Below are 18830 nucleotides of genomic sequence, written 5' to 3' on the forward strand. Positions count from 1 at the left end.
CCCAGCTTCACGGAGACGGTTGCGAATGGTCCTCGCCGATACCCCAGGAGCAACAGTGTCCCTAATTTGCTGGGAAGTGGCGGTGCGGTCCCCTACGGCACTGCGTAGGATCCTACGGTCTTGGCGTGCATCCGTGCGTCGCTGCGGTCCGGTCCCAGGTCGACGGGCACGTGCACCTTCCGCCGACCACTGGCGACAACATCGATGTACTGTGGAGACCTCACGCCCCACGTGTTGAGCAATTCGGCGGTACGTCCACCCGGCCTCCCGCATGCCCACTATACGCCCTCGCTCAAAGTCCGTCAACTGCACATACGGTTCGCGTCCACGCTGTCGCGGCATGCTACCAGTGTTAAAGACTGCGATGGAGCTCCGTATGCCACGGCAAACTGGCTGACACTGACGGCGGCGGTGCACAAATGCTGCGCAGCTAGCGCCACTCGACGGCCAACACCGCGGTTCCTGGTGTGTCCGCTGTGCCGTGCGTGTGATCATTGCTTGTACAGCCCTCTCGCAGTGTCCGGAGCAAGTATGGTGGGTCTGACACACCGGTGTCAATGTGTTCTTTTTTCCATTTCCAGGAGTGTATATGCTCTGCAAATGAGCGAGGCTTCGTCAGTGTGCATCGCTAGCTACGTCGTCCGTACAACTGGGACGAGTGCTAGTCCGTCTCTCGAGACCTGCCGTGTGGTGGCGCTCGGTCTGCGATCACTGACAGTGGCGACACGCGGGTCCGACATGTACTAATGGACCGCGGCCGATTTAAAGCTACCCCCTAGCAAGGGTGGTGTCTGGCGGTGACACCACAACAATTTTTTGTCAAGCACCGTAACATGTCATGCACCGTAACAGGCGAGGAAACAAAACGGGAATGCGTGATTTGGCGCCACTCCACTTCGCCTCCGAAGACAAAATGCAAACCCGCACCCTGAGCCGGTGAAGCCACGGCGACGGTCTTCTGGCACTCTGAAGGAGTTATTCCGTTTGATTTCCTCCCCTATGGTACAACGACCAACTCTAAAGCGGGCTGTGCTACCCTTAGGAAATTGAAGAAACGACTGCAACATGTTCGTCGACAAAAAATTGCAAACTAAAGTCTCGTTCTCCATGACAACTCAAGGCCACACACAAGTCTGCGCACCCGAGAGGAGCTCACAGAACTTCACTGGACTCTCCTTCCTCACGCACCCTACAGCTCGGATCTCATGCCTTCCGACCATTTGCTACGCCTAGCGAAAGAGACACTCCGTGGGAAGTAGTATGTGGATGTTGGAGAGATTACTGATGCAGCAAGACGTCGACCAGTAGAATGGTACCACGCGGGCATACAGGCACTCCCAATAAGATGGCGTAAAGCCATCACATTCAACAGAGACTATGTTGGAAGAAAAAGGGTTTTGCAGACAAAAGATGGCGACTAATAAGGTGTATTAGAATTCTGAATGAAGCCAACTTGCTTTTAAAAAAAAGAGTGTTGCATTATTTATTGAACGCCCCTCGTATCAAAACCGACTACTGCTAAGCGTCTAATCATAATAATGAGAAAATAATGTCCCACATTTTGCTTCGACATCATACATGTGAATCAACGGTGTTCTGTATTTACACCCTATTTCTTCACGTAATGTCCTTGCCGTTCTGTGGGTTTCCTTCAGCGAGACACAACGGCGTGTAAGCCCTGTCGGTACTAGTCCGTGTTTAGTCTCGAAGCATTTTCTTCACTGTGCGAATCATCTCTTCGTCGTCTTCAGAATGTGTTCGACGAATGCTTTCATTTCATGGCACAGAAAAGCGGAATTCTGAGGTAGCTAGGTCAGGGGTGTAGGGTGAATGAGGTGAGTTTCGTGATGTGTTCAGAAGTCCTCAAACTTGTGTGAGGCCTAGCGTTATCGTATTGAATCAAACCCATGGGTTGGTACGGAGCCGAAGTCGACGGGGACGCTTCTCGAATGTGCTTATTGTGTTCATGTATGTCTCCGAATTAGTGATGCTGCCTCTTTCATCACATCAATGTCAATCTTACCCTCAGACTCCTCAGACACAGTCATCGTGATCTTACCGGCGGAAGTTGTTCCTTCAAATTTTTTTCTTCTGTGGAGAGTAGGGATGGTGACATTCCATCGATTCTCCTTTTGTTTTGGGCTAAAAATAGTGAACCCACGTTTCATCATCTGCCACGACCCGGGACAAGGTGGTCTGCCCCTTAGCTTCAAATGCGACAACAACTGTACTGATGATCTTTGTATGAGACTTGTTTTCCACCGTACGACAGGACGGAATACATCTGACACACACTTTTGAATTCGAAGGACGTGAATAATTACATCCATACTTCTTTCGTTGATTGAGAGCAGTAGCACCAACTGTCGAGTCGTAAATGCGTCGATCCTCGTGAATGACAATATCGGCATGCTACAACACCGCATGAGTGACAGCCGTGGATAATCTCCCCATGCTCTACAAATGGTGGAGCTACGCAGTACCGCCTTCTGATAGCCTCACCTTCACGTACACACGCAATTTTTACGCTCTCTGCCGGAGGAAACGGAAATCTTGCACTCGCACTCAGAAACTTCAAAGAATTCACGCCTAACGTTTCGCATTCGAAACAATTTTATAGGCTGAGAAAAAAAATGTGCAGCATTACTTTCTGGGCTGCGGAAGTACTGGTTTGGTGACGTCTATTACCGCAATACCAAACTGGAGCCTCGCAACCTCTATATTACAATACATGCAAAGAAGACTCACAACGGTAGGTCAGAGTATTTTGGCACGCACCAAAATCTTATCATTACACGAAACGTTCTTTAAATTGTCGTAGCAAGAATTTTCTGTTTGCCTGTGCTGACCAAATGCACGTTTTCCACCCGACTGAAAGTATGAAATAACTGGCAGATTAAAATTGTGTGTCGGATTGGGATTCGAATCTGGAACCTCACCCTTTGCAGGCAATGCTCTTACATAAAATTGTTAAGGCTTTCTTGGCCACTTGTTGACAAACTGCTTCTGTATCGGGTTCTTCGGCCGACGTTTCAAGTGTCTCCATTGGCATGGAGACACTTGAACAGCCTCCATGCCAACATAAAATTTACCATGGAAGTAGAAAAGGACAAAAACCTGCCATTTCTAGATGTGCTGGTCACAAGGGATGGTGAAAACTTGGGACACAGCGTGTACCTAAAACCGACACACACGGACCGATACCTGCACAAACTATCAAACCACCACCCGAGCCAGGAAAGAGGCATGATTAGTACGCTCGTAACGCGAGTAGGACGAATATGTGAGCCGCAGCACCTCAGACGCGAAAAGCAACGCCTGGAAAGTGTTCTGAGGAGCAATGTGTACTCCACAAACGATATTCGAAATGTAACAGAGCCAAACACTCGGCGAAGTAAGGAATCAGACAAAGAAATGTCAGGTACGGCCTTTCTGCCATACATTGCCAAAGTGACGGACAGAATCGGCCTATATTGGGCAAACATGGCTTAAAGACGATTTTCAAACCGACAAGGAAGATCAAAAAGTGTCTTAGATCGGCAAAGGAGAAAAGGGACCCACTTGCAATGTCGGGAATATACCGTATACCATGCACATGCGGAAAAGTTTATGTCGGAATGACTGGACCATCAATCAACACCAGGATCAAAGAACTTAAGCGACATTGCAGGCTGGGGCAGGTGGAGAAATCGGCCGTGGCAGAGCACGCACTGAGTGAGACCAACCACGTAATTCGCTGACACGGAAGTTCTGGCTGTAGAGAAGCACTATCACACGCGCTTGTTCAGAGAAGCTGTAGAAATACAAAAACACGCGAACAGTTTCAACAAGAAAGAGGAAAGGCTTAAGGTAAACGTATCCTGGCTTCCCGTACTACAGCGAACGACCCTCGCAAGTAGCAAGAGGAGAACCGCACCGGAAATGACCGCGGTGAAGCCCTCGGACGTTGGTGCATATAGTCTGCGGCCGCGAGCTCGGCTCCAGTTCACCACCGGCAAGGGAGGGTGAAGCTTTGACAATGCCAGACACTCGTGCTGGCGAAACGTCAGTAAAATCACTAGATGAACGTCGGCCGAAGAACCCGAGACAGAAGCCAATAGGCAGTTTGTCAATGCTCTTACACATTGAGAAATCCAGGCACAACCGCAAAGCCGTTCTCAGAGCTCCGATGCAGCCAAACCAGCGTGCTTCCGCTGCAGTGGGAAAGATTAATTCTGGAAACAAACATCTGCGCTGTGACGACGCCATGTTTCCGGTTTATCCAGGAGTGGTGGTCCATAGTGCGTGCAGCGAGAGAGCTTCTGTGATGTTTGGAGAGTAGAAAAGAGATACAACTCTCAGTTCAACGGTCTCTTTTATCCGAGCTGCCGCCCAGTGCTCCTCCACTCGTTTCCGCTGATGTTCCTGTCTCTCTTGGGTCCACGCCTTTCCTGTCTTCGGCTTGGTCTTTTCCTGGAAAGAAATCACGTTCCTGGTCAATTTTAGAAGAATTTCCAGTTCCCATAGATCTTTTTCAACTTTTGTAAACCATGCCCATTTTTTTTTTTTTACCTTGAAAGTACGTTACTATCGTTATAGGTATTCTTCCTGGTCTCATTCGCGAAACATGATAATAAAAGGCATCCTGCTTTCCGACTCGTGTCACTTACCTTCTTCGTGACTGTGACACCTACTGTACTCGCAGTTTTCTTTGATAGGATGCTTTCACTTGGGTATTGAAACTTCTCTGCCTGCTTAATGTTTCCTTTTTTCCTAGGCCGACCTCCAGTTCTCGTGGCGCTGACTTTATATTGGTCAAAAAGTGCGTCTTCTCAAAGGAAATGAGAAACCCAGCCTTCACTGCCTCTGTCTTCATTTGGTTATGTAGTTTCGCTGCCGTATCTGTGGCGTCTGAAAGGATCACTAGATTATCTGCGAAAGTTCGACCGTCGATTGCACGAATCATATCCTTGTAGTCTAGTCTTACTCCATTTTTTTCTACACCTAAGTTGTTCATTTCTTTCCACCACTTAGGGATGACCTTTCCTAAAACGTAGTTGAGGATCAGAGATGATAATCCATTTTCTAGTCTCACTCCCGTCCTGATTATAAAGGCATCAGAGACATCTCCTTTGAACTTCACTCAGGAAGTGCTGTTGATCGGATTTTTGATGGCTTTTGTGTTGTTGACTAAGCCAAACTCTTCAAGTTTTTTTTTCTTTTTTAATTTTTTAAAATAGGGGGCTTCGATCAAATGAGTCGTATGTCTTCCCTGTTGCTGAGTTTCAGATTTGGAAGGATGGACTTCACATTCATAATCCGCTCAGCACATGATTTTCCCATCCTGAACCCTCCTTGGTGTTCCACCAGTTGTGGGTACGTTGGTTGTTCTGCCCTATTCTGCAGAGGTTTTGAGCGGATCTTGTAGGTTGTTAGCAGGACAGAGATGCCACGATAGTTGTTCACATCTGTTCTGTCTCCTTTCTTACTTACTCATGCTAGTCCTGTTTCTTGGAAACAGCAGTGGACCTTTACGTACCAAATTACATTTGTGTGAAACATTATGACATATATTTTTTTCCTATTCTCAGAGAGATGGTGGTAGAGCTGAACTTGCGTGGCACGGTAGGAAGGAGAGGGACAGAAGAGAGTCGTGCATGTATAATTGCTTCCGCGAAAGGAAGGGTACCAGGTTCGAGTCCAGCTTACCCCACAAACGATTCGTGCTAGAAATAACGAGACATTGCTTAGAATATAACGCTTCGTTCACACGGAAATTATTAGAAGCATTTGACCACAAAGAATCGACAGTCTGCTTGTCGAAAATATCTTCCACGATTCGGCTGACGTTGTTTAGCGAATAACAATTCGGAGCCGCGAACGTTCGACTGGAAACCTGTTGCTCTCGCATATAAATGTCTTTATACCAGGCCGAATGTTGATAGGTCAGGCTTAACGGAGAAAAAATGGGAGATTGTATGAAACGAAAGCTGCATTTTAATCGCGTACTGGGAAATGCCCCAGTACAAGCTTGTTGCGACAGGTAAAGCTAGAAACCAGTTTACACCTGTCAACACCATTACATTGAAGATAATTACGGAGAACAGCATTTCCTCAGGACTAGAAAAGGATGAGATGCAAGAAGACTTGCCACGTGTGCCACCTGTCCGAGACGAAGCTGAACCGTAATTAGCGTCGACTCTGCCTCCTTCCCTCCAAAGATGGATAGCGCCACAGTTTCAGCTTTTTAATCCCGGTGGCTTTTCCAGAATGAATCAGACGTAGTCAGATAAAAGTTTCGAGTGAGTCCAGGACGTAAGCAACGCTTTTGTTATGACAGCTGTGACTATCCGAAAATAACTATTCATTTTAAACAATGTTGCTGAAAAATTATCGCTTTGCTAGCGCGGAGAACACAAAGTGACAGAGTGCAAAAACTGTGGCCTCACTTGGCCGTCATTCTGCACCCTATATGTACGCTTCCCCATGAAATATGAAACAAGGCAGTGGTGGCGCTGGAGCTCCGTCGATAGTGTGGAACATGCACCAAGGTGGCCGTATGACTTTCACCGTTGACGCACACTGAGTGTTGGAAGATGTCATCGGTTCATATCACATGACGCACACTGTACGCTGAGGTAATAGAAGTCATGGAATAGCGAGATGACATATATAGATGGTGGTGGCATCGCGTACACAAAGTACTGTATAAAAGGGCAGCGCATTGGCGGATCTGTCATTTGTACTCAGTGAAAACGTTACCGACGCCATTATGGCCGCATGGCGGTGATTAACAGAACAGAATGGTAGTTGTAACTAGAAGCACGGGACATTCCATTCCGGTAATCGTTAGGGAATTCAGTATTCCGAGACCGACAGTGTCAAGAACGTGCTGATCGAGGCATTACCTCTCACAGTGGATAACGCAGTGGCCGACGGGCATCACTTAACGACCGAGAGCAGCGGCGTTCGTGTATTGTCAGAGCTAATAGACAAGCTACACTGACAAGGGGAGGCGGTCAATTGTGAAATTCAGATTCGATTCATACTGCGCATAATAACAGCTCATGGCCAGAGGTGTAATGTGGCAAAGCACCAAGATGCACTTCTCAGCCGTTGTCGAGAAAATATACAGTTAAAAGAAACCGTTCGGTGAAATACTCTCTACGATTAACAGTTTCCCACAACATCGTGGCGCAGCGGTAAGCGCTCGGGTTCATAATCCGAAGGTCGCCGGATCGAATCTCGCGCCATCCAACTTTTTTTTATTGTTTGTTTTTTGTAATACAAATGTATACACACAAACACACACACACACACACACACACACACACACACACACACAAAAGGCTATCCTGGTAACCCGACACGACATCAACAAGGTGACGCATTCGTATACGGCACAATATTCAGTCACGATGTCTGACCAACGTTGTTATTACATCCTCCAAATCGGGTAAACTAACAACGGGTTTGTTCATGGACTTCTTGCGTAATGATTGGCAACCATACGTACAAAAGAAAGAATTTCTCCTTCTAATCGACTCTTGGGGTGGGCAAACGAACCCAGCATTATACGATGAGATGTTCCAGGACGATAAGAAGTTACCAACGTGCACTATAAAAGTCATTCCTCCAAAGTGCACTCCTCTCGTCCAACCGTGTGACGTGTATTTTCAACCGGCAGGTAAAAAATTCGATCAAGCGCCTTCAAAATTGTGCTTTTTTAATCGAGCGAAACTGTGACATCAACTCCAGAGACGATTGTATAAAAATCGAATCCATAGTCCACCACCAATTGTCTTCTCCGATTTTTGCCGATATGATACGATACGCGTGGTATGCATCAAACCTGACGAACGATGGAACAGTTTTTCAGAATGTCAATCAGGTGTGTTTCCCAACAGGTAATTTAAAAAACAATTGTTCTTGTAAAAACGCATCGTTTATCAGATGTGCTCGATGTCGTGCTGTTTTCTGCTTTCGATGTTTCTATAACTATCACTCTGGTTCGTGCGATACTCCAGCTACTTCTGGTCACTAATTGTTAATTATGTGCGAATGTATACCGAACTTTTCAATAAAGTGTATCCACTTCAATATTATTTGTGATATTGTGTTTTATTTCAAGTATTATTTTTCCATGACAAACGACTTTCAACAACTTATTATTATATGCATAATTGTTGCAACTGATTGCCGGGAATTATATATATATATATATATATATATATATATATATATATATATATATATATATATGTTTGTGTGTGTGTGTGTGTGTGTGTGTGTGTGTGTGTGTGTGTGTACACATTTGAATTAAAAAAAATTGCATGCCGCGAGATTCGATCCGACAACCTTCGGATTACAAACCCGCGCGCTTACCGCTGCGCCACGATGCTGCAGGAAATTATTAATCGTAGAGAGTATTTCACTGCAACGGGTTCTTTTACCTTTTAACTGTTTATTTTCTCGACAACGGCTGAGAAGTGCATCTTGGTGGTTTGCCACGTTACACCTCTGGCCATGAGCTGTTATTATGCGCAGTATGAATCGAATCTGAATTTCACAATTGGCGGCCTCCCCTTGTGAGTGAAATAACCGCAACAATCAACGTGGGAGTGCGACGAACATATGCGTTAGGACAGTGCGGTGAAATTTGGCGAGAGTGCCTGTCCTAACAGCACGACATCGCCCGCAGCGCCTCTCCCGGGCTTGTGAGCAGATCAGTTAGACACTAGACGACTGGAAAACAGTGGCCTGGTCACGATAGTCCCGATTTCAGTTGGTAAGAACTGATGGTAGGACTCCAGTGTGGCGCTGACCGCACGAGGCCCTGGATATAGGTTGTCAACAAGGCACTGTGCAAGTTGGTGGTGGCTCCATAATGGTGTGTGGACTGTGTTTACACGAAATGGACTGGGGCCTAAAGCCATCGGCACACGGACCGTGCTGTCGAACGTTAACGCTGAGCGTGCAAAGTTCAACGTGCTGCTGAACGCTCAGGAACGATGCGACTTGTGCATACGGTACGTGGGGCCCAACGTGGTATACGCGATCGCAACGCACTCCAGCCGCAGTTGAGGGATGTTTCTAGTTCGTAAATCACACTGTTTATTCAACGGGCGGGCGTAAAATTCCCACGTTAGCTCTATTAAAACGCACATTTCCTCCATCGTCCACGAAAAGGGAAGTACCGTGTCCAATCAATAAGGAGACAGGCTTATAAACGTTCCGTTACAAACAGTGCGGTACAAATTTGGAATACTTCTCCGCATAAGATAAACATTGTTTAATCATTCCCACATTTTAGTAAAACCTCAAGGTCAGTCTTACTTGATCATTGTTCCTGTCCAGTAGCAGAATCTTTGCGACATGTGAATTACGAAGCGTAAAAGAAAAAGGAGCAAAATATCTTTATACAAGTAGCACTGCTGTCCTGTAGATTAAGCCTATCAACAAAGTCGCCCCTCAAAGAAAGGTGAACTTATATTTACATAACATCAAATATTATAGTATATATTTATATCAAACTAATAATAAAGTATCAGAACCTAATCAAAAAGTGAATGTTAGGAGAAATGTGACAAGCCGCGAACCACCAACCCGACAGACATTCCACTGCAGACCAGCGACGCTACTCATTACGCTAAACGAACAACACAGCACTATAATCTAATCATATTATTTTACCACTTGCTGAAAACCTTTATCGTAGATATGTTACTAATTGACATTTAATTATAACAAATTGACCAAGAACAATGCGTTTTGTGTGGATCTTCAGTGTTTCGCTGCCTTCAAATAGCCTACTCTCATAATACGGAAGTTACAGTAATTCTTTTGCCACGAATATGATGGTTCTCATTATTTTATTGGAACGAATGACACAGTTAACAAAGGGTTTTCCTTTGATTCTCAATTTGCTGGTGCTCATAAACGCCATATATACATATAGGCTTGAAATGAATGCCAATATGGCGCCTTACAACTCTATAATGAAAGGAGACGGCGTGCGTGTGACGTAGGTGGCGTTGTGCCATCTCATTGGTCCACGCTCAGACGCACGCTCAGAATATCTGACATGCCAGATATTGCTCTGCACGTTCGGAAAGACTGCCGAACGTGCAGTTCCACGCTATGACGTCAGAAACTCGGCACGCTCAACTCTCAACGTTCGGATGCACGGTCCGTGTGCCGACGGCTTAAGGCTATGTTCGCCTACGTGGAGACATTTGCAACCATTCATTGACTTCATCTTAGAAAGCAACTGGATGTCACCGAGCCGGCCGGCCGCTGGTGGCAGAGCGGTTCTGGCGCTACAGTCTGGAACCGCGCGACCGCTACGGTCGCAGGTTCGAATCCTGCCTCGGGCATGGATGTGTGTGATGTCCTTAGGTTAGTTAGGTTTAAGTAGTTCTAAGTTCTAGGGGACTTATGACCTCAGCAGCTGAGTCCCATAGTGCTCAGAGCCATTTTTTTGTCACCGAGCCACAGTTGTTCGTGAATGGTTTGATGAACATTCCGAACAACTTGAGCGAATGATTTGGCCACCCAGATCACCCCACATGGCTCCCATCGAACATCTATGGGCCATATTCGAGAGGTCAGTTCGTGCACAAAATTCTGCACCGACAACACTTTCGCAGTTATGATCAACTATAGAGGCAAAATGGCTCAATATTTCTGCAGGTGAGTTCCAGCGACTAGTCGAGTCCCTGCCATGATGACCTGCTGCAGTCCGCTGGGCAGAAGGAGGTCCGTTACGATGTTAGGTGGTTTCCCATTACTTTTTTATCACTTCAGTGTAATTCACCGTAGTGAAGTGATATGCATGTAAATGTTGTCTGGAATCACCGTTTTAGCATGGACCGACGTGGAGAGATAAGAGAATGGCACTTTTCGTGTCTGAACGTACGAATTACCACAGAGGAATGACGCTGACGCTGACTGTCCAACATGTCTACCATCACTGTAAACTAAACTCCGCCCGAGCAGGCCATCAACGTCCAACGGCACAGACCGGCCGCCGTCTCCTCCTCAGCTCGCAGGCGTCACTGGATGCGGATACGGAGGGGCATGTGGTCAGCACATCGCTCTCCAGGCCGTACCCGCGGTGGTCTCGCGGTTCTAGGCGCGCAGTCAGCAACCGTGCGACTGCTACGGTCGCAGATTCGAATCCTGCCTCGGGCATGGATGTGTGTGATGTCCTTAGGTTAGTTAGGTTTAAGTAGTTCTAAGTTCTAGGGGACTGATGACCACAGCAGTTGAGTCCCATAGTGCTCAGAGCCATTTGAACCATTTGAACCAGGCCGTACTACAGTTTCCGAGACCAGAGCCGCTACTTCTCAATCAAGTAGCTCCTCAGTTTGCCTCACAAGGGCTGAGTGCACCCCGCTTGCCAACAGCGCTCGGCAGACCGGATGGTCACCCATCCAAGTGCTAGCCCAGCCCGACAGCGCTTCGGTTTCTGACGGGAACCGGTGTGACCACTGCGACAGGGCCGTTGGCCTACAAGGACTATAGCCTCGTTAAATTATGTGTTTTTTGACACTTCACGCGTTGGATCTGATTTCTTCCAATCAGAGCGCTCAACTGTTGCCAAACTACCACAACAGTTGGTCAGTTCACTACCAGTTCCATGTCCCGATTTCTTTCGCGACCTGTTTAGAACTTTGGATTCCTGAGTGTGCCCCTTTTATTTCGCATTTCATCACACATGATAACACAGAGACACAACGATGCTAACGAAATACACATCTTTCAGACACAGCACTAATCAAGCACTATTAGTTCTGTCGCACAAGATGTGATTCGGCTTCATTTATACGATTATATCAAAGGGAGTACCGGTAGTCTACACTAGTTAAGCTTCGTACATGAGGCAGAACTTCTTTAAGGCAGTAAATCACGGTTGCAGCTGGTTCTGGAAAGTCATAAATATAACAATGCAATACAGGAGGGTAGTGTAATCTAGTGGCTGCGATGTGCTCTTGACATGTAGAAGGTCATAAATTCAAATTTCGTCACATCTATTGAATTTTTTTATTTTTAAATCTTATAAAGGTGATTCTGTTTATTATTAATATTTAATTAATTTGTTTAAAAGTGACTTTTTATTTCTAAGACTCTGCCACACCCTTTTCATGATCGTATGGACTTTTGTATTTCCTCTTAATTTTTGTTCCTATCATGTGCCGTCCTCTAATCTGTAACCAGGACTGCTCATCAGCTGGTAAGGCGGCAGCTCGTGTAGCCAGCCAGCGTGAGGATAGTTTCTAGTCACCAATGAAACCCAAAAACAGTTTGCTTTTAGCGCTCAAACTGAGATTTTCTCTGTCTTGAGTTTGCTCGTAGAGGTTAGCTTTAATTGCCGTGAAGAAAGTGAGCGTGATTAGTAGTTCTGTCAGAGATTGTTGATCGCAGTTTTCTTGGATACACTGTACATCATGAAGTTGTGGTTAGATTAGGACAAGAGTTTAAATTCAAGGCTACAAAGAGCGTCGTCTGCCGCAGTTAGTCATGGGTCTATTAAAATCAGCTGTCGACAGAGCAACTCTCGTTTGTGCCATACCTCAAAGCGGCCATTTCCAACATTGCTCTGCATTACACATTAGCAGTACCTGTGAAGTGACCTACCCTGTTTGTGTGTTGTCTACAACCGAGCTGTAACCGTCAGCTGATGTGGCAACCCTGTAGTGTCAAGGGACAAATGTCAACTTTAGCCCTTATCACCAGGAAGGCAGTTCCGCGCTTAGAGGAGGAGCGATAGGGAAGTGTGGAGGGGACGAGGTATGTGCGTGCATGGCGGCAGAGAGCGCCCAAACGAAAGTTTGCACTGCGTTTCTGTGGACAACAATCAGGTTCATTTTCTTATGGTACATCATATTACACGCTCAAATGTATGAGAGGAATAAAACATTTAAAACCGATTTCGATTAATCGCCTACATGAGGAAATCTTTCTTCATGTCTCCATGCTGCGTTCACTGCTCCGCAGCAATAGCGCGTGACATCGGAAACTGAGAACAGCTGATGCAGATTTCTACAGACGTCCAGTGCAATTTTTCTCAAAGCAACGATTATCTAACGGCAAGATCATCGAAACTGGTTGTTATAATAGTCATTCATTGCGATTTGGGCTGATTTACAAATAAAAATGTAACAAACAACAAAATTCACTTCAAGCTCAAACAGAAATCTTTATATTTGCTTGACAACTGCTTCTACTCCGTATATATATATATTTAATGTGTGTAATGCGTGCACAACAGGCCCACCGCTACCCCACTCCGAACCCAGGGTTACTGTGCCGTCTCATACCAGACGAGTGTAACCCCAAACGTTTGTGTGATACAGTAATTATGGTGTACCCGTACGTGGAGACAGTGTTTGCGCAGCAATCGCCGACATAGTGTAACTGAGGCGCAATAAGGGGAACCAGCCCGCATTCGCCGAGGCAGATGGAAAACCGCCTTAAAAAGCATCCACAGACTGGCCGACACACCAGACCTCGACACTAATCCGCCGGAACGCAGTGCGTTAGACCGCACCGCTAACCGGGTGGGCAAGCAAACAATTAAACATCTTCTGTGAATAACTCTAGGGAATGCTAGTCTATAACGTCGAAAAGCACCGACATCTGGACAAGTGATGTTCCCTGTGATTTTAAGGCATTTTCCAGTTCATGTCTTGCAAGTGACAGCCGCGTACGTCTCGAAATATCGGAGTTTTTGACGAACTTATCCAGCCACATTCTTGTGAGTAAAGCATACGGCACGCTGGGAAAAGCTTAACTCCTCCTTGGACGATATGTTGAACATTATAATCTATAAACTTCGTAGGATACAAATTCCTAATCAATAAAGTCTAAGAACTTCTTATATACTATGTATGCAGCTGACATGATAAACAAACTGCCTATTGGCTTCTGTCTCGGGTTCTTCGGCCGACGTTCATCTAATGATTTTTCTGACGTTTCGCCAGCACGAGTGGCTGGCATTGTCAAAGCTTCACCCTCCATTGCCGGCAATGGAGGGTGAAGCTTTGACAATGCCAGCCACTCGTGCTGGCGAAACGTCAGAAAAATCATTAGATGAACGTCGGCCGAAGAACCCGAGACAGAAGCCAATAGGCAGTTTGTCAACAAGTGGCCACGAAAGCCTTAACAATTTTGTATGACATGATAAAAACACATTTTTTAAATCGTGACTCTTTAAAACCTAAAAATATTATTACTTTGCTTTGTTCCAAAGTCTACATCGTAATATCATCGTCACTGCTATCTGAGTGCATGTGCGAACCATCTGATTGTAAATTTAAGATTACAGGTTCAAGGCTTATACCCATCTTCACCTCCCTATCAACGTCTTCTTTCTGAAGCTTTTCAGCGTGCTGCACACAGTGGTGCCTGCACTGAAAGAGGGATGTTTATTCCTTCATGCAAAGCACTTCAGTGTCTCATCTTGAATGTTTTGTTTGTCCCCCCACATCGCCTTTAACTTGTGCCCAAATTAATTCTGTTGGATTATACCGACAATGATACGTGGGTAAATACAAAGCTGTGTGACCACATTCACGTGTAAGAAAGTCAAATTTAGCGAGCGGCACGAGTTCGGCAAAAGTCTGGCTTGTAGTACTGTGCAAAATATTTTTTATTTTTAAGACAAATCACAATACCCGCTTTCCTGGCGTTTGTAGTTGGTGTTTTCTCTGTAACAGATGAGTGATAACTGTCATGGTAATTACAATGACCGACTTCGAAGCAAGATATGGCAAGAACTGTTCAGTGATCACTTCCTGAAACTGAGACCCTTCATTTCCGAATGGTAGTCATTGTTTTTTTTGTTTACACTTAAATACAGATTTACTCTCAAGAACAAACTCAGAAGAAAAGCCAGCATGAAGGATAATTATCCGAGAAGCTTTCCCTACGGGAACTTTAAAACCGCTAGTAACATCACTCATTTTCCAGCAGATATTCATGGAATGGTTCTGATTCATCCATGTTTCATCATGTCAATACACTGTTAAACTATCGCCTTCTCTTGTATCGTGCATCCTTATAAGAGATGTGGTTCGTGGTGCACCTATGTGACTTCTTTCAATTAAAAACTCTCTTAAGAAATTTGAAACCAATGTCTTTTTAAATTCTTTGCAGTGGCGAAGAGCTACATTTGAAGCTAACTTTCTTATCATAATTGTAATAAGTGTTTGTGATTTCGGTTATTCACTACATACATAGGCCCACATTTCAAACACGGAATGCTCAAAACACTGTAGGCAGAACCACCCATTTGTGTCGCAAGTTTCTTACGATTTCAATGGTTTCCAAGAGACATGAAACCAAATTTTTCTGAAGTTTCTGCAACTCCAAAACCTTCGTCTACGATTTTCTACACAGGTCTCTTGGTGACACATGCTTCTGAGTGTCTTCCTGTTTCTTTAAAACGTCAAAACAGGAGTCCCGGTTTCAGATTCACGTTTGAAAAAGTTGCAAATGCGGCAAATAACCCTCCTCTTGCTTGTGAAGCACTTCACTTTAATCGCTGTGACAACACATATTTATTTGGATATCGCACTAAAACATTTACAGATACACAATCACAGCGGAACTATTACAGGACAGTAGCATCAACATCTATATGAATAATTCGGTCGCTCCGTGAAAGAAGCTAAGCGCAGCATGCGGCAGCGAGATTCTCGTAGTCAAGTTGTAGCTCGCAGCCAGCCGTTTGGAAAGAGAATGATGCTTATTGGCTGCTAGCAGTTAATGGAGCGGAATGCGCAGAGAGGCTGTAAATAGCGCCGTCTTCCTACATGACGCGAACTATTAATTTTAATCGTACTATAGTACACTAATGGCAGCCATGTAACATGGGAAAAGAACAGCCATCCCAAAAAGATTCTAAACTTCAGGGACTGGAACGAGTGTCACTCCTAGTCAAGTTGGTTTCAAACCCTACAGGAAGTGCTATTGTCAGTTAATACACATCTGCCTCAACCAGTTACCGAGCGAAAACTGTGAAGAGAAGGGCGTGCAATGGACATTTGGAGTCACGTACGTCGATAAAAGCCATTGCTCACAGCAGCAAGTGCAACTACATGTCTTCAATGTGCCAAACCACAGTACCTGATGGAAGTAATGCAGCCGGCGAGTAGCGATTTTACCTCTTTTTCAAATTATGCAAGGTGTCGAGTGCACTGCCACACTACGAGGTGCATTCAAGTTCTAAGGCCTCCGATTTTTTTTCTAATTAACTACTCACCCGAAATCGATGAAACTGGCGTTACTTCTCGACGTAATCGCCCTGCAGACGTACACATTTTTCACAGCGCTGACGCCATGATTCCATGGCAGCGGCGAAGGCTTCTTTAGGAGTCTGTTTTGACCACTGGAAAATCGCTGAGGCAATAGCAGCACGGCTGGTGAATGTGCGGCCACGGAGAGTGTCTTTCATTGTTGGAAAAAGCCAAAAGTCACTAGGAGCCAGGTCAGGTGAGTAGGGAACATGAGGAATCACTTCAAAGTTGTTATCACGAAGAAGCTGTTGCGTAACGTCAGCTCGATGTGCGGGTGCGTTGTCTTGGTGAAACAGCACACGCGCAGCCCTTCCCGGACGTTTTTGTTGCAGTGCAGGAAGGAATTTGTTCTTCAAAACATTTTCGTAGGATGCACCTGTTACCGTAGTGCCCTTTGGAACGCAATGGGTAAGGATTACGCCCTCGCTGTCCCAGAACATGGACACCATCATTTTTTCAGCACTGGCGGTTACCCGAAATTTTTTTGGTGGCGGTGAATCTGTTTGCTTCCATTGAGCTGACTGGCGCTTTGTTTCTGGATTGAAAAATGGCATCCACGTCTCATCCATGGTCACAACCGACGAAAAGAAAGTCCCATTCATGCTGTCGTTGTGCGTCAACATTGCTTGGCAACATGCCACACGAGCAGCAATGTGGTCCTCCGTCAGCATTCGTGGCACCCACCTGGATGACACTTTTCGCATCTTCAGGTCGTCATGCAGGATTGTGTGCACAGAACCCACAGAAATGCCAACTCTGGAGACGATCTGTTCAACAGTCATTCGGCGATCCCCCAAAACAATTCTCTCCAATTTCTCGATCATGTCGTCAGACCAGTTTGTGCGAGCCCGAGGTTGTTTCGGTTTGTTGTCACATGATGTTCTGCCTTCATTAAACTGTCGCACCCACGAACGCACTTTCGACACATCCATAACTCCATCACCACATGTCTCCTTCAACTGTCGATGAATTTCAATTGGTTTCACACCACGCAAATTCAGAAAACGAATGATTGCACGCTGTTCAAGTAAGGAAAACGTCGCCATTTTAAATATTTAAAACAGTTCTCATTCTCGCCGCTGGCGGTAAAATTCCATCTGCCGTACGGTGCTGCCATCTCTGGGACGTATTGACAATGAACGCGGCCTCATTTTAATACAATGCGCATGTTTCTATCTCTTTCCAGTCCGGAGAAAAAAAATCGGAGGCCTTAGAACTTGAATGCACCTCGTACAATGGTGGCTCGTGCAAAATTTCACCAATTTGCTACAATGTGCTGGGTACAGCCTTTTTAACTTACAAGGGTTTGTAGGTGCGTCCACAAAGCATCATTTGTGATTGCAGGAGGACCTGCTGGAGATGCCCACCGACCACATCCCAACCATGTTCTGTGGTCGACACATCAGGCGAACGGGAAGGACAGAGAAGCGGTGGTGCCAGTCGTTCTTCGAAGAAGGTTTGCACATTCCTCGCCACAAGCGGCCGGGTGTTGCTCTGCTGAAATATGGAATGGCTTGCAGGAAGGGTAACGCCTCAGGCTGTAAAACCACCCTCATGTAGCCGTTCAGATTGCACTTGACAATGGCACCCCAAACAATCACACTTGGAGTTTGTCCGCTATGCCACTCAACAATGCAGTCTGAACCATTTCGTTCACCATGGCGGATGCAGCCATCACTGTAGGACAAGTTGAAGTGCGGCTCTTCTGAAAAGAACTGTATTTTGCCACTCGGCATTCACGTGCACAGTGCAGCCTGTGGCGTTGGTGGGTTCCCCTCGTGGAGGCCGACGCAATAGCTTGCACGCCGCTAGTCCATCCCGCAGAAGACGACGTCAGACCGTCGAGGCTGACATGTCCACGTCCGTTGCAGTGCTCGAATGTCTGTCCAACAGTGTGGACAAAGCTGTTCTGTCCGTTACGGACAAGCGTACAAGATGGCGGTCATCTCGAGTCGAGCAGTGGTCACATTGTGTCGTCTCGTGCACTGTCGACGCTGCGTACGGCCGTCTTCTCTCCACTGGTCCCACATACGTCCCACTGTTGAAGCTGCGTGCCCTGTACGAGCCTCAGCGTCATGGAACGAGAGTCCCACCTCCCGGGGACCAATCATTCTGCCCCGTTTCGGACGCCCCCTCATGCCGATATTCCACTCTGTGTTGTCGGCGAGGCATAGTGGCATCTGATTACATGTTTCCATTTCGTATGACTACTCCGCATCGACTGAGCGTTGAGTAAAATTGACCTCTCCGGTCATACAGAAAAGAGTGTTTTTGAGTCTACGTGCACGCCTCCTCTGTCATTCAAAGCACTCATGATTTCGCTGTTCTACACATCCTCCTATCGTGGAGTGCTGCAGACCATTGCTTCTGAGTGTTTCACTTTTTACACACAGCAGTGTACCAATTTTTCACATACACACATCAAAAAGAGTTTTGCATCAAATGGTTCAAATGGCTCTGAGCACTATGGGGCTTAACATCTGAGGTCATCAGTCCCCTAGAACAGAACTACTTAAACCTAACTAACCTAAGAACATCACACACATCCAT

The sequence above is a fragment of the Schistocerca nitens genome, chromosome 6 (genome assembly GCF_023898315.1).
Source record: "Schistocerca nitens isolate TAMUIC-IGC-003100 chromosome 6, iqSchNite1.1, whole genome shotgun sequence".
In the NCBI taxonomy this organism is placed as follows: domain Eukaryota; kingdom Metazoa; phylum Arthropoda; class Insecta; order Orthoptera; family Acrididae; genus Schistocerca; species Schistocerca nitens.